The following is a 16,812-nucleotide window of genomic DNA, read 5'->3' on the forward strand; positions in this document are numbered from 1 at the left end:
CGAAAATTATACTATTCGTGATGTTTATTTTCGTCATAGAAACTGGGCTTGGGTTGGGCTTCAGGGGGCCGGAGACATTCTATGACGGTTTTAAAACGTTATGGATCAAGCAATTCATGACGAAAATTTAAGAAACGTCACGATGTGTGATCTATGACGCTCAATACATGACGCTATTTGAGATCGTCATAGATACTGTTTTATGACGGTTTTTTAGTGATCCGTGACGAAATTTAATCGTCATGGATCAACAGATTTTTTGTAGTGAAACCCCGACTTCTAGGAGGGGCGCATTTATTAGATAAAAGGCTGACACGGGTTCTGCTCGCTGATTCGATGATTTATGATAACTCGACGGCTCGCAAGGCCCTCATGCCGGCGACACATCATTCAAATATCTGCCGTATGAACTTTCGACTGATCGCACAACTCTCGAGCGTCGACACCTTGTCGTCGTTGAAGCTGTCAACCGGCTCTGGTGGCCACTAATCATAGTTGGCCAATGGGCCGGCCCGCCACGGCACGGCCCGGGCCCGACTTAGGCCCGGCACGATTAGGCCCGGCACAATTGGCCCGTTTAATTATTCGTGCCGTGCCGGGCCGGCCCACGTGCCGTGCCGGGCCGGCCCACGTGCCGAAGGTCTGGGCCCGGGCACAGCACGAAGGCCCATTTACTGTGCCGGGCCGGCCCGATTAACACGCCGGCACGGCGTGCCGCCACCGTCCTGCCGATTCCGCCGCCGGCCATGCCTCGTCGGCGTCGACGCCATCCCCTGGCCGCACACGCGGCCTTGCCTCGCCGCCGTCTCCAGCCCGTGCGGCCGCCGCCGCGCCGCCGTCCCTAGCTCGCACAGCCGCTGCCTCGCCGCCGTCCGCAGCTCGTGCGGTCTCCGCCCCGCCGGCGTCCTAGCGCGCACGGCCGCCGCCTCGCCACCATCCGCAACCCGGGCTGCCGCCGCCTCGCCGCCGTCCCGAGCGTGCGGAGCCGCCTTGCCGCCGCCCCCATCCATGCCGCGGGAAAGGGAGACGAGGTGCGGACGCCGGACGAGAGTAGAGCAAGCCGGCCGCCGCGGGGAAAGGAGGGAGGTGCGGGTGGCGCGCTGCTGTTGCGGGGAAGGGAAGGAGGTGCGGGCGCCGGGCGGCCGAGCGCCGCGGGGAGGGAAGGGGTGGCGCAGGCGCCGGCGCGCCGCCGCCGCGGGGGAGGTAGGGAGACGGAGGGGTGAGGAGAGAGGAGAGAGGAGAGAGGTGTGGAGTTAGGGTTTGGTGATGTATATATTCATGGGCTATTGGGCTGTAGTGGTAGAGATTTCTATTGATGGGCCAGATTTGGGAGGTGGGGAGTTAGCAGGTTTTATTCGTGCCGGGCCGGGCCGGCCCGGCCCACGTGCTTGAGGCGCGGCCCAGGCACGGCACGACGCCCGTGCCGGGCCGGCCCGGGCCCGATTGACTTTGTGTCGGGCCGGGCCTTGTATCGGGCCCAAATCTCGTGCTTTGGGCCGGCCCACGGCCTCGGGCCTAATGGCCAACTATACCACTAATCCTCCTTGCTGCGCTTCGCTCGTGGCTCTAAAGCTCCATTATTATTAGCTCCTCTCCATCTCTGCTACTCTGTGACCATCCGTGTCTATGGCAGTCACCAAATTGAGAATTCGAGATCTCCATTCTCCCGTGCCCAGATTGGGTTTGTTCAAGCTTGATTGAGCTATACGCCCCCACGAGATCGATGAACTAGCCTCCAATCGAGCTAGAAAGAAGCAAATAAAGCTATAACGATGGCCATGGGGTTTGTTCATATGACTCGAAGTCATATGAAGTACATAAGATCCTATATCTTGTCTCGATGTTCTCCCATCTGGATATTATCTTTTATCCTACAAATTCTCCGATGTGTGTCATTAAATATCATTCCTATCTTATCGTTCGCCCTGACTTTTGTACCGATATTTGTTAGATACCGACATTTTTTAACCATTGCTTTGCTAAGGAAAATTACGATTCTCAGGAATACTCCTAGATAAAATGATATAGCAGTACTCGTGCTCTTAAGGATTTATATATTTGAAATATAATAATCACCAACAAAGACCAAGTGGAAGAGTTCATCATGCTTAGGCCTCTTAAAGCGGACCTGTAGAATTTCCAAATACTAGGTGATTGTTTTTGGTGGCGGCATTCAGATGAATGCTACAATGACGAGACATAGTAATATTGGTCTAAATGGATTAGCATCATTTAAGTCTAATTAAGTGCTATCACTTCATATGAATCAGCAATTCCAGGGAATGGGGGATGACTTTTTGGTCTAAACTATCCTGACACTGCTACCTCCTGATTTCTGTGTGGGAGTGATTCTGAAGTGGAATCAGGGAGCTCATTTCTTTCAAAAGAAAAAAGAAACAGGGAGCTCCACTAAAAAAAAAGATCAAAGGACTAGGAAGAGTGTGGGGATGTATGGTTTTCAGTTTTTGGATTACTCCTATATCTCCTTTTTTTGCAAATTAAATCACTAATACAGAATCATTTTCACTACTAGTTCGTAACTCCCTTCAATGCTAGTTTCGCATCCGCTAGATGTAAGCAATCTAAATGGATGTGATTTTCTCACATGACATGTGCAAGTGTGCCTTGTTAAGGGGATTGGAACCCATAGCCTCAAGCTACGCACGATGCATCCATACGGCCACACCACACAATCACTTTTGACTAATAGAGGGATGCTATTCTTTTATTTTAACTTCTCTAAATCTTATATGAAATACTTGGACCCATAAACACTTTTAGATGAAAAACTTGTCAACTATAGACTTTTAGATCTTAGGGAGCACTGCAACTTTGGTATATATATAACATGTCTCCATATGAGGTCATTTTAAAAATACAAAAAAATGCATTTATAAAATATGAGAAATAACAGTGATAGAAGTGGCCAGTTCTTTTTCATCTCCAGCTTGTTGTTACGAACCAGCGGTGAAAACAAAGATATGACGTGTTCGGTTTCAAAAAATAGAAATGAAGATAGATGCTACCACTTATATAAATACGCACCTTTGCAGTTAATCGGTCGCTAGTGTCTTGGTAGTCTTCGATCATGTCGGAGATGTCGAAGGCGGTGTTCTTCAGCTGCTTGAGCCACAGCTGCACCAACTTCTCCTTGACCGAACGCCTCTCGACGTCCTGGAGCGCTGCAGAGATGGACTCCAGCACCGAGTTCATGTCCTCCAGGTCGTCGCCGAAGTTCCACAGCAAATTGGCCTGCTCCACGATGGCGGAAGCCAGCTTGTCGACCAGCGTGCCCTCAACCCCGCGTCTGCCCTTCCCCTCGCCCGTTATACCAGTCTGCCAATCGCATCCTCGCCCTCGCCGGGTGCACGCCGCCATGCATCCTCGCCGCGTCCTTCCAGCCTGGGCCGCTGTCCGACGTTCGCAAGCAAGTCACGCCGCCGCACCTCCGCGCAGATCCTCCCTAGCTCCCCCCCTCCCGTTCCGCGGGGGCCTGACTCCTCCACCGAGCAGATCCATCACCCCCCACCATGCAGCAGCAGCAGGACCATGCAGAAATTGCAATGTATATACAAGTGCCTCTTGTTTCATGGCCGCAGCTCCGACATATCCATGCATGTGCCTCTTGACTGGCTCGAGGCTTGGATGTCAGCTTTTCTATAGAGTATACAAAACGAGGTGGGAATCCTGCAAGATGTGCACGTTTTTATAGAGTATGCAAGATGAGTACATCATCACGTCACGTTACCACACATACCGCTTGGCAGTCTGTACAGACGGCGCACAAGAGCTGCAGCACGCAACTATTTTTTTTAAGAAAAACTAGCAAGGTGGCCCGTGCAAATAGCGCGGGTATCTAGAATTTTCGTACTAATATTTATATTTATTTTAAAATTAATTAATTCAAATGATTTTTTTGTTGTTTCTTGATCAAGTAAATTCTGAGACCATCAAAGTGATAATACCAACGTAAATCAATGCCAAGGTAATGTCACAGGTTAATAAAACCACTAAATCATCATAAAACTTAGTGTTATTTCTTTTACTTTTCAACTAACTTTGTAATTCCTAAACACTCTTAACATTTAAAACATGTTTATATTTATTTGTTGTACTCTTCCGCATGCTCTATTTTGTATAGCCTAAATTTGTACGACCAATGAATCTATTTGTAGTTCATATATTTCTAATTTCAAGATCTAATGAACTTAAATATTTTCTTATAGATCAATTGATTTATTCATATTGATTGAAGTGTTTATGAGTATTTGGTAAAAAGATATAGATATTGTAGGATCTTAAATTTTTATCATCACTAAACCACCATTGTTTTGTAACCAATGCCTTACCCGATGCCCATCTGAATATCAAGCGAGCTTGCGAAGCTTCCTCTAATCTTATCGTCTCCCATCCCGTTCTCCTATAGCTCATAGAGATCCCATCGCTCCCAGCTTGACGATGAGAAGGAGGTGGGCCAGCCTCCTTTCTCTTAGTGTATACTATCTGTACTTTGTTATGCTCAAATGGGCGCTTGCCCCCCCTCCCCCCCCCCAGTTGTGGCTATTGCTGGTGCCGCTAGTGCCCTCGTCGTTGTGGCTTGCTACGATGGCTGCAAGGTGAGTTTGAATAAAGGTTCCTTCCCTCCCTCTTCTTCATCTCGCTCTGCCTGGCCGAATCTCATCCCTCTTCCTTCGTTTCCTCGCTCTCTGGTTCAGCTCTTCATCTTCCTCCTTCTTCCTCCTTTTCCCCTACTTTCTCTTGCTTCCAGGTTTCTACCGATCTGATTACTTTAGTTTTGGTTAGTCAAGGTAGATTTGCTTGCTTGTGCTGTGGATTTGCTTTTGTTCTTCAGAGTGAATCTAAGTGGTCTTTGTTTGCTAATTTTTTTAAACTCTAGTTTGCTTCTCATCTCACCCCGCTATCTTTTTTATTGAAGCAGCTTTGAGCTTTTTTTCTATCCGGGTTCCTGTGGACCTCTGTTGTTTGTTGCATTGCAAAACTTCCCTTGGATTTGAGGATTCTGTTTTCTACATGTTGGCATCACTTTCCTCTGCGTCCTTGGGTCACCGGTGTTGGTCTTCATCAACGAAGTATTCTTTCTCTTCAAACTCCTAGGTAGGCTTCTCCGCCCTATAGCTCCAAGCATCATTATGAGTTCCTTCGGACTCTGGTGCCTCTGGTGGCTTTCATCGCTGAGCTTCATGGAGGTGACGACTGTGTTTTGTTGCTCGCTCGTGAATTCCTTTAGGCTCTCGCTTCTACTGTGAGTGGAGGTGTTCGTGTGTCTAGTCGTCGTTTAGGCCTAGTTCATAATTAGCTTCGCTTTGGAGGACCTTTTTGTAAGACTGCTACATCTACAATATATGTTGTAAGGTTGTTTTCAAAAGAAATTTGTATGGTGCAGTCGGTCCAGCGGACACATCTAATGTCCACAGTTTATGCTTCCCCTGTCACCCAATTATGCTTTGCAATAATTAAGTGTTGTCTAATCTTTAATTTTCTTGATGAAGTTTTTATTCAACATATATAGATCAATATCTCATCGCAAACATGCTACTTTGAAGAATAGATTGCCACACTTAATCAGCTCCTACATTGTGTGCACCGATCCTTAGCTGCACAACTTCATTGTGACTATCAACTGCGCCTTGCCAGAAGTTTGCTTGATAATAACTAATACATCATATTGCGACTCGATTTTGTGTCCTTCCCGCTCTCATGTTGCCAAACTTGCTAATTCATCCCTTCTCTAGTGCTCCCTCATCCCTTCTCCTTCTTTTGCTAACCCTGCAAAAAATGCAAAAAGCAAGCTGTGTCGCTTCCTCGACTCTATTCCATGCAGTTATCAATCATCATGTAACGGCATGTTAGTTTCTTGGGTTAAAGATGCTGATGGATTCAACCTCAACCTTATTAGCTTTCTCTATGTTGTGGTTAGCTCCTCTCCTAAGAAAGCAACCATTGTTTCTTTCATACTCGGCCAACAATTGATCTGTTATATTCTGCACTGCCTGACATGTAGCTTTTAATTGGCCACCACCGAGCTCAGGCTGTATGTGGCCAATGTTCTTGTCCTCACCTCCTCACTCCACCGAAGATGTCATCAATCATGTCCGATACATGGGCGATGGCCAAGACTCGTCTTCACCTCTATTTATTGCCCTCTTGCTAGTCCAATGATCTTCCTCCCCTATTGAAACTTGTACCTATCCTAGCCGCTTGCAACTGTCGTCCTTCTCTCGAGAACGTGCATGAGATACATATGAGTAGCTCATGATGACTTTGGCGGCGCTTTAGCCACACCACCATGCTGCTAAGTGCTAACCACTACCACCCCTCGTGCCCGGTCTCTAGCCCCAGGCATCCTGCAAGCCTAGGGACACCTCTCTGTAGATCAAGGAATGCTTGCCGCCTAGGCAGCCACCATCAACTGAATCAAGCCTCAATGTCCAGGCGATTGGAGAATTTTAAGTTTGATGAATAAAACTTTATTCATATTCTAAATCGATCGTAGATAAAAATAATTAATCTTCTATGGATGCAAATCAGCAGATGCAATGGAGAGATAAAATCTGCCCCCGGATGGCCCGGACATGAGTCGCTCGCCTATAGAGCCATGGAGCGGAAAACGATGTCGTCCTGGTGTTGTTGCCACGCACGATGTCACGCATATTGCCACGATCCTTTTCCAAAATAAAAAAGTGCTAATTTTTATATTTTGGTTTTGGTATGTGTGATTGTTTTTCTGGAACTGCAGATGAGAAATTAGTAAAGAGTTGCTTATCTTATTGGTTGTATATTCTTTTCCTTTTATAAAATTTATTATATATGCATATTATTATCTTTTCTATTAATAATCTAATATTTTTAGTCGTATTTGATATGGACTCTTTAGATAAATCTAAGCCATTAGACCTTCATAAAATCCGACGGTGCAATTTTAGATTAACGTGGGAATTTCTAGACCTCCCTAGACCAACTGTTCGAGAGATCAGGTTGAGAAACGACGGAGAACTCTTTTCGGCTAGAAAAAAAACTGTGCAAGACAAAGCTAATTGTACCAATTTTTTTAAGGTTCTATTTATATATTGAGCCTAATATAGATGACCGAGTCGGTCTTGTACCGAGCAAAAGCTTTGATGTACGTGAGAGTGTACGTGATAGAAACGGATATGTCTTTATGATGTGACCTTTCTTTATTTTTTAAATCCTATCCATAAACGAAGCAGTATAGAGCCCTAGTTTGAGCAACCAAACTTTGTTTGCTTGATGTAACCTTGCCAGAAACGAAGCATGCAACCTTTCCAAGTATAGACAGTTTAATGTCGCTAAAACAATGGAGTCCGACTCTAATAACAATAGGAAATATAAAAAAATTTATTCAATGTGGATTTTTATGTGATATGGATTTTTTATATGATATGAATTCTTAGAATAATATAGACCGTTAGATCTTCACATAATCCAACGGTGTATATTCTTCTCTTTTTTAGATTACGTGGGAATTTCTAAACCCTCTCGGCGAACGTGGTGATTTATTTTAACACTATTGTATTAAGATCTTATAATAATATAGACCGTTAGATCTTCATAAAATCCAACGGTGTATATTCTTCTCTTTTTTAGATTAACGTGGGAATTTCTAAACCCTCTCGACGAATGTGGTGGCTTCTTTTAACACTATTGTATTAAGATAATAGATATAACTAGCTAGCAAGCTGGCGCACAAGAGCATGTGGCATCCAAGGCAAAGTAGTGGCCACTGCATGCCATTATTCTCCTAGCTTTTTCATGCGAATCTAGTTTGTTTATTAGGTTTGTCGAAAACCAAATGTTTTTTTTGTTTTCGCAGATTATTAAACCATAATGCTGATACTAGACATATCATGAAAACTAGTTTCTATTTATTTTTAATAACATTTATATGTAGAGGAAGTACTCGTCAAAGTTTCAGCTTGGACTGTACTGTAGTAGACTACTAGCTTCATTATCCAAGGCAAAAGAACTAGGCCTGATGCGGGAACTCTCATATTTGCATCTCGGAACTTACAGATGCTTTATCTCGATGGTAACAAATTAGCTGGCTCCATACATAGCATTGGCAATCTTAGCATGCTAGAATATGTCTTCTTGCCCATGAATCAATTCAATTCAACTATACTGAGGGACCAAGAGGGCGACTAGGGGGGGTGAATGGGAGCCGATTGAAAAATTCTCGCAATCGGAAGCTCGGCCTAAGATCCCAAGTTCGCACCCAACCCTCAAGTCCTATGTGAAGTGTAGAGTAGCTATGGAGGAGCTACACTAACACAAAACAGCCCTATACGTCGGTGCAAAGGGCCAAATAGCAAAACCCTAACAGTTGAGAATCCTACTCACCGGTTGATCCGACGTGGGTATTTTCAAAACGTCGGTTCATCCGGTGATAGGGAAAAACTCTGCCCGTGCCCAGAAACGATTTTTCCAGCCCGCGTTCTTTTGAAAACTCGATGATCGAGTGGCCAAATCAAGTCCAAATCTCACAAAATTTTGTAGGCATGATCCCAAAGGACTTGTGAACACGTCCACAGAAGGAATCGACGAATCACTCCATGGTTTGGGAGGAATCGAAGAAATTCTGAGCAAGATTGGGGTTTTCTCAAGAACGCAACAACTTCGATTCGGGGGGACTCGTGATTCCGGAGGGTATAACACTAGGCTAGATGGTTTTGAATCACTCCAAAGAGTCACAAAATCATCAAGAATCAAGCCATCAACTCTTGCTCATGAATCGACAAAAGAAAATCGAAATTCAATCAAACGAGGGACAAGATGAACAAGAACGAGATGAATTCAAAACCCCGGAGGGCATAAGGAGGGAAGGGCCTCCTTTCCCGATCAATCTCAGTACAAAATCCTCAAGAATCCATACCTCTAATTGTATCATTCCGGATTTTTCCGGAATATTATAAAGTCGAAAAATGTGAATTTTAAAAAAAATCGTAGCAATGCTGTAAATATCAACTTAAGTAGGATTTTTGCCTCCCCAAAATCCTAGTAATTAAAAACTTTGTATAAAATTAAGGATAATATTTGCTAGTGTGGGAATATTTGGAGTTATTGGTTTTATTTGGCTCTACCTTGTTTAAAATTCGAATTTGATTTGGATTTATTTAATTGTATGAAATTGTGTGGGAATTAAATCGAGGTGTGCCCCCTCAATTTAATTTCAAACGCTAACACTTGTGTGGGATTTAATTTGAATTAAGCCATTCAAATTAAATCCGAGCTCTAATCTCTAACCCTAACCCGCTAACCTATCCAAGTCCTAACCCCTAACTCGATCCAAAACCCACCTGACCCTTTAGTGGATGGCAGCCCAAACCAAAACAGCGAACCAAACCGGCCTGCTAACCAACCCGCAAGCCTGCCAAACAAGTCGGCCCCCCCTTCCTTTCGCCCTGCTCCGCACCGGCCTGGCCCAACTCGCCCACGCTGACACGCGTGCTCGCGGCCCAGCTCGTCAGCCCGCACCAGCCTGGCCCGTTCCGCCCGCACCGGCCTCCATGCGCATGCCGGTCCGTTCCCGCGTGCGTGGCCCGGTCCTCTCGCACGGACGCGCCAGCTCCGCGCCCGCGCCTCTTCCTTTCGCCGCCACTGGCAGGTGGTCCCCACCTGTCAGCCACACCAAACCGCCGCTGCCACTGACCACCTTGGCCCGCTTGCAGTTTTCCGCATCCTCTGTTTCTCTTCCACCCCCGCACCGCCTTCGCCTCTGCTTTTCGCTGCCGCCAGTGCCAAGGCTCCTGCGCCTCCACCTGCTCCCGCGCAACCACCTCCGCTCCGCGACAAGCTGCGGAGGGATGCTGCGCACCTTTTCCCACCAGCCCAGCGTCCCTTTTGACCGCCCGCGCCAAATCCTAGCCGCGGGATGCACGCCACGTGCCCTGCCCGCGCCCCCAAGCCGCCTCCGTCAATCCTCAGCGTCCGCGCCTCGGAGCACCCCGCGCCAAGCCCCGAACCCTAGCCGACCCGCCTATAAAACCCGCAGCCTCCGCCCAAACCCTAGAGCCCAAGTGCTTTTCCCTTGTCCGCCGCCGCCAGCCACCAGAATAGAGAAAGAGGAGAGGAAAAGAAGAAGAAGGAAGAAGCCGCAGACGTGGAACGCCACAGCCGCTGGGATTCGACGCCGCTGGGCCAAGGGAAGAGGAGGACGCGACACCAGCCCCACCAATGACGAGCCGGAGCGCCGCCGCCGGAGGACGCCGACGCCGAGTCTGCGCCTGTTCGACCACATCGCCGTTGCGGCTCTCCCTGCACAGCTTCGCCTCGTCCCTGCGCCACCTCACCATGGCCTCGCCTTCGTCTACCTCGAGCCCACAGGTGAACGCCATCCTCTTTACTCGCCGATCCTTTCTGCTGTCCGGTAAGGGCCTTGCATCGCCGCCGTTCTGCCTCGTTTGTGCCTCCTTTGTCCCGAGCCACCCTTGAACTGTGTCCGCACCGTGCCCCGCCGTCGTCGCTACGTCGCGTCATTGCGGCATCGAGACCGCGCACGCTCGCCACGCCCCTTGAGCACGCACACACGATCACGCACCCGTGCCCCTGCTCTGACGCACACACGGCCGTACACACAAGCACCGGCCAGAGACCGAGCCTTTGGCTCCCACAGCACCTGGGATGCACCCACGCGCGCGTTCTCACCGCTGTGCATCTTGAGCCTCCTTCGCCACGTCTCGCCGTGAGCGCGCACACCCGAGTCCCCGTCCTCACCACGCCTTGAAGCAAAACCGGACCGCCGCCATCGCGTGGCCCCCGTATCGCCGTGCCGAGCTCGCTCGGTAGGGCCATGTCGCGGCCCTGGGAACCCGGTGCCTGCGCATGCACGCGCGGCCCAACCCCGAGCAAGCCGTGGGCGTTGCCTTTGGCACGCCACGGCGAGCTCTGCCACCGCCGGCCTTGTGTGCCGCCGCCGCGGCCTTGGCTTTCCAAGTGCCCACGCTCGTGCGCCCCAGCCTCGCCTGCAGGCCGTGTTCTTGGCCCTCGACCATGTGTTCCACAACCTGGTAAGCGGGACAGCTTCGCCTTCAACCTTGCCGCGGTCATCCTCCGCCGCCGCCCGCCGCAGCTGTCCTAGCCTCCAAACCTCTGCCCCGCCGGAGAGCCGCCGTTAGTCGCCGCCACGGGAAGACCAGGAGCCAGGGAGGAGGAGAAGATGGACGCCGAAGCAGGAGAAGAAGGGGAGCCCGGAAGCCACGCCCGGGAAACCTTTGAGTCTGCCGTCGTCGCCCAAGGAGGAGGAGCCGACCGCGCCAACCCCTCCGTCGTGCCGCCAGGGAACTCCTTCACCGCCGGGGGCCTGACGACTCCACCCTGCCGCAAGAACCAAGGGAGAGAAGAGGAGGAAGACGCCGACCGCCGGGCCGGGCTGCCAGACCAAGGAGGAGAAGCAAAGAAAAGAAGAAGAAGGAAGGAAGAGATGGGCCAGACCCACCGGCGGCCCAATCCACAAGGAGCTTGCACCCTTGAGCCGGCCTGCTCCGTCGCGGGCCAAGCCAGACGTCCAACTCGAGCCGGCCTTGTTTCCTGAGCCGCCAGGCCAAGCCGGCCTTTTCCCCGACCCGCAGCCTGAGCCAGCCTGCTAGCAAAGAACCGAGCCAGCCCGTCTACCTGAGCCAAACCGAAGCCGGCCTGCAAGCCGCAGGCCGAGCCGCCCACCATTATGAGCTGAGCCTTATTGGGCCGCCTGATTCACTTCCGGCCCAATAAACCCCTAACCCTTTTTCTTTTCTTTTCTGGTTTAACCTGACACGCGGGCCCCACTTGTAAGTCACTACTGTGAGGCTGACCAGTAGGGCCCACCGGCTTGCGAACCCACTAACCCGGTTGACCAGTCAACGGTCATCATTGACTTGGTCAATGCTGACGTCAGTAGGGCCCACTGCTGACGTCAGCAGATCTGACCCACCTGGTGACGTCAAGATGACGTCATCATGCCACGTGGCACGCTCTGGTGCTGCCACATGTCACCTTTGTGTTGTTCCTTTTTCGATAATCATTTATTAATTCCAGAAAATGCTTTGATCTTAGAAAAATCGTAGTAATTCAACCGGAGCTCCGAAAAATATGAAACTAGTTTCATAATTATTCTAAAATCATGACCTACGTGTTAGAATAGGTTTTGTTGTGAGTTTGATTTCTTTTGAGCCAGTTTTGTGCATTCTTGCACTTTGGCCCCTGTATTTATACGTCAATACGATTAGGTCCTGACCTGGAGGAGTTGACCGACGTCCCGGACGACCGGAAGATCCATAAGGACTACCCCGACACCCGGAGGACCCAGAAAGACGTACCCGGAGACCAGAAGCCCCGGAGGACCAGGAAGACTACGAAGACCTATCAGGTTCACGCCCATCCGCGATTGAATACCTATTAGGCATTTGCTTGATAGATACGCTACGCTCCCAAATTAAGTGTGATGAGATGAGCTTTCATGGCCATTTATTTACCGTATTCCCTGTTTCCCATACTTCGCTTTGATTGATACAAGCTATTGCTACTATGAGTGAGATTTGGGGTATGGGAATATATGACGTGATAGTCCTTGCTTGCTGGAAGATGCCTCCACATATATGGGAGTTGGTGATTAGGTTACAGTAGGGGCGAGCGTACCCTTTTCTCTGATCTTCGGATCGAGAGCCGGGGATTGTGTGTTGGGCACGATCCTGTGAGCACCTGTAATGGGTGACGGGCACCTGTGGCGGGTGCTAGACCGTTCCTGTGGGAACATAGTAGAGTTGTAGTTATGGAGGAGATACCTGTAATGGGTATCGATTGCAGACCGTGTTGACGGGATGCTAACTTTGGACGAAGACGCTCGCCTCAGCTGGATGAAGGACTTGACTTTGTGGCCCTAGTGACGGAACTATGTCAAACGTGCACACCACTTATCCTTTCTGAGGGGGGACCCAGCCCAAGCTAGCTATGCGCAACACCATTACTGCAGGAGGATAGTGTTTTAGTGTCAGGGGGAGAGGGCAGGACCCTATCGCCCCCGATCGCAGGATCCATGGAGATTCCATTCTAGATAGCTTCACAGCCCCGGGCGACCTTCTGCGGGAGGATGTGCCCCAGACCGGGAGTAGGATGGTGCCGTAGCCGTTAGTTTCATTGACTGGTGCCTCAGAGAAGGTCGGGTCGCTCCCGGCCAGATTCGTGGCGAGTGGGTACATGTGTACAACCCCTGCAGGGTGAAAACTATACGTATAGCCGCGTACTCGGTCATGTACAACTCTGGATCTGGCACCACACTATAGGTAGATCCACGTATACCTTTCTACCTCCCTCTAGTCTACTTTTCCTGCTTGGATAGCAGCTGAGGTGCGGGGAGAGGGAGTTCCCGCACCGAAACAGGGTTGAGACAGTTGTAGTGGAAGATAGGAGACCGGGAGTCCGGGTTGCCGGAGCAGACCATGTTGAAAGGTGTTTTGGATGACTTATATATATATATTTCTTGCATTAGGAAAACATAGCCTACCCTTGGCATTACTTTTATACCGTCTGCATCCACATAAAGCTTGCATACGGATGGTGACGTGAACCTATCCCGTCCTTGGGGATAGCCTGATAGATGCAGGCTCCGAGTAAAGGAGATGACAGGACGACAAAGGAAGATGATGTGAAGGATGGCCCGAGCTACACTCCGAGCTGCCTGTGGAGAGGATTCGTGAAGATGTAGTTTGCCCAGAAGACTAGATATCGTTTCCGCTTTCTGTTTGTTTTCTTTTAGCCCAAGGGGCTTGTACTCTGAGATTCATATTACAATCCTTTGGATTATGTAATAAATAAACCCATGTGATGTTGTAAACGTGAGTTATGTCTGTGATATTCAATTGAAATGAGTTATGTATGTGATAGCTACTGATTCAGGGACTATCACGACAATACAGAGGGTCGGGTTCACCTTTCAGGAACCCGGTCTGTTTCAGCTAGTATCAGAGCATACTCGGACCGTAGCTCGAGCCGTAGACATGGTCGTTAGATTCGGGACTCTCTAAACGCTTCTATCTAATTGATATCCTACCTTGAACTATAATCTACCTATTTCTAGACTTACTTTTCTACTTGATTCTCTTACCTGTCTACTTCGATACCCCTTGCTCTACCTTTTCTCTTACCTACGCTAACGCCACTCTTACGTGTGCGCAGATGGACGCTGCCATGAAGACTGCGATGGAAAGTGTGACCCATGATCCGGAGATGTACGTCCAACACCATGAAGGACTCGTACGCTGGATGGAATGCGTTCTTCGAGCAGCCGGCATCAACCAAGCTTATGTCAAGCTGTCAGCACAGGAGGCTCATGTCCCACCGCTCTACCGCAGTTCGACCGCGATTCTCGTGGTTATGCCTGACCCCGCCGTACCTGAGTTCCCAGGAGAGATGGTGTCCAGCACCAGTTTCAATCTTGCTGCTGCCATCCAGTCTGTGGCCAGAAAGATGATCAAGAGGATAGTCACCCGTTTTTGGAACGCCAAGTTCAAGGAGAGCATCTTCAGGTTGATCGCGAGGGCCATCTCGTTGAAGGAAGACCGTTGGGCTGCTATCGCAGCAATGGCAGCTGCGCCCAACCAGGAGAGAGGAAGAGACCCCCACCTGCTGCACTGCATTGGTTCCTACCTGTTCGACGTGGACAACCTCATGGTGGACTTAGAGATCGAGAACTCTCATCTTCATCTGGGGCAAGATGCGAATGCCCGATGCATCCTCGACCTCGAAGCGGAAGTCAAGGGATGGTCAATCACTTACGCCAAGGCTAATGAAGCTGCCCTCCGTGCCAACCAAGAGATCTACTCGACCCTGATGATGCTACGGGAGGAAGTAGCCCGAAGAGCTGAAGCTGAAGAGAAGCTCGCCGATGCCCAAGGAGACTTGGAGACAGCCGATTACCAGCTCGTCCTCCTACAAGATGGGGAGAAGGAGCACCTCGACAACATTAACAAGCTAGAGAAGAAGGTGAAGGAGCTGGAGGAGAAGCAGAAGGAGCTGCAGAAGAAGAACAAGGACCTCCAAAGCCAGCTGGGAGACCAATAGGACCAGAAGATTCTTCTAGGCCACCTCGAGAGTGCCAACGAGCACAGGATGCTCAGCTTGAAGGATCGCCTGGAAGACAACGTGCAGAACCTCACCAACTTGACACTGGTTGCTGAGTGCTACCGTGACCTGGCCAACCGCACCCTGAAGACTTGGATGGAGTCCGATTCCCTTCGAGTCGATGAACTCCAGGAGTTGCTTGACCGCCTGCCAGAGAAGCACCAGCGTGCCATTCGGAAGTAGGATTTCACGCTGATCCCCTCCAAGCTTCGCCCCGAGAAGTGTGCCTTAGGGGACCTGCTTCCCCCAGTCGAGACAGAAGAAGTGTTGGAAGCTCACGCCGCTATCAGCAGTCTGTACCCACCGTTCTACCCGGAGGAGTCTAAGGGAGTTCTCCAGTACAAGAGGCCCTGCAGTTCCGAGTAGTCGAGTCCCGAGTCGTCAGAATAAAGTAGAGTTGTAAGATAATTAGGGAGCCGAAGTCCTATTCCGGCAAGAGTCAGAGTCGCACCGAGCCTCCGATGACCCATTCCGGTGTAAGCCTCCGTGAGTCCAAGTCAAGAGCTGATGTCCCATGCCGGCTGAGTTCGTCTGAACAGTCCTTAGTAGCATCAGTCAGAGTTGTCAAGCTGTTACGCTAAGAGTCACCCTTTTGTAATCTTTCACGATGTAATCCTAGATCGGTAGATGTGTTGTCTGTAAGGTGTGATGTAACCTTGAGATGACATGAGTGTAAGGCTTGTAATAATGATTGAATGCTTGGATCTTATGCTGATTTAATGGCTCTTTATTTGCATCTTCTTATTGAGTGAACTTGTAATGATTGTCTTGTTAAAATAGTCTCCTTGTGGTGAGAGACATTCTAATTAGTTAACCACCCCTATACGGTGCAGAACACCATGGGAAACCAAGATCTCATTCCGCACTCCGAGGAGTCTCAAGGAAGCTGTTCCAACAAGAAGGCCAAGTTAGAGTCATACTCTATTCAAGCACCAAGCATGGGAGGACAAGCCGACGAAGCTAAAAGCACCCCGAAGAAAAGCGAGATCAAGTGTTACAAGTGCAAGGAGTATGGACACAAGTGCTCCGCTTGCCCAAACCGGAAGAACAAAAAGCAACCGCCTACACCTGAGCCTTATCTTCCTTTCCTTCTAATCATCTGCTTCAACTGTGGCAAAGTGGGACACAAAACATCCTTATACCCTCAGAATAGGAAGAACAAGAAGCGTTGTCAAACCCCACGATCCACAAGCAAGGCAATACAAGGCTCGTCACCAGCCTTCCACCACTACCATACCAGTGAGTACCCCTAAACCCTTCTGTAGTAGAGATGCATCTCCATCTATATCCGCTCGACTATCTTTCTCTTAGAATGTCAAGTGCCTAGATCCAAACCCTGATAGCACACCTAGTAGGAATGTCAGCCAGAAGGTGAATATTTGTGCTCCGATGTCATACCCACCAACGAAGCAAGGCAGAGGCGCAGCCCTGACTGCCAGAGCTTCAAGAAGTCCTATCGGACAGGTGGACGAAGAAGAAGAAGACGTAGAGTAGATACGAAAAGAAGAGCATACCGGCAAGAAGCTGCCGAAGAATCAACATTGATCCTTTCACCGTCACCAAGTAACGCCACGAGGAAACTACCGGTAATCATGGACGACCCTTAAGAGTTACCGACAGAAGTTTCAGTTGGATTTATGGCGAAATCACAATTGATTGACTCCACTAGTTCAATTGATA

Source organism: Panicum virgatum, chromosome 8K (genome assembly GCF_016808335.1).
Source record: "Panicum virgatum strain AP13 chromosome 8K, P.virgatum_v5, whole genome shotgun sequence".
Lineage (NCBI taxonomy): Eukaryota > Viridiplantae > Streptophyta > Magnoliopsida > Poales > Poaceae > Panicum > Panicum virgatum.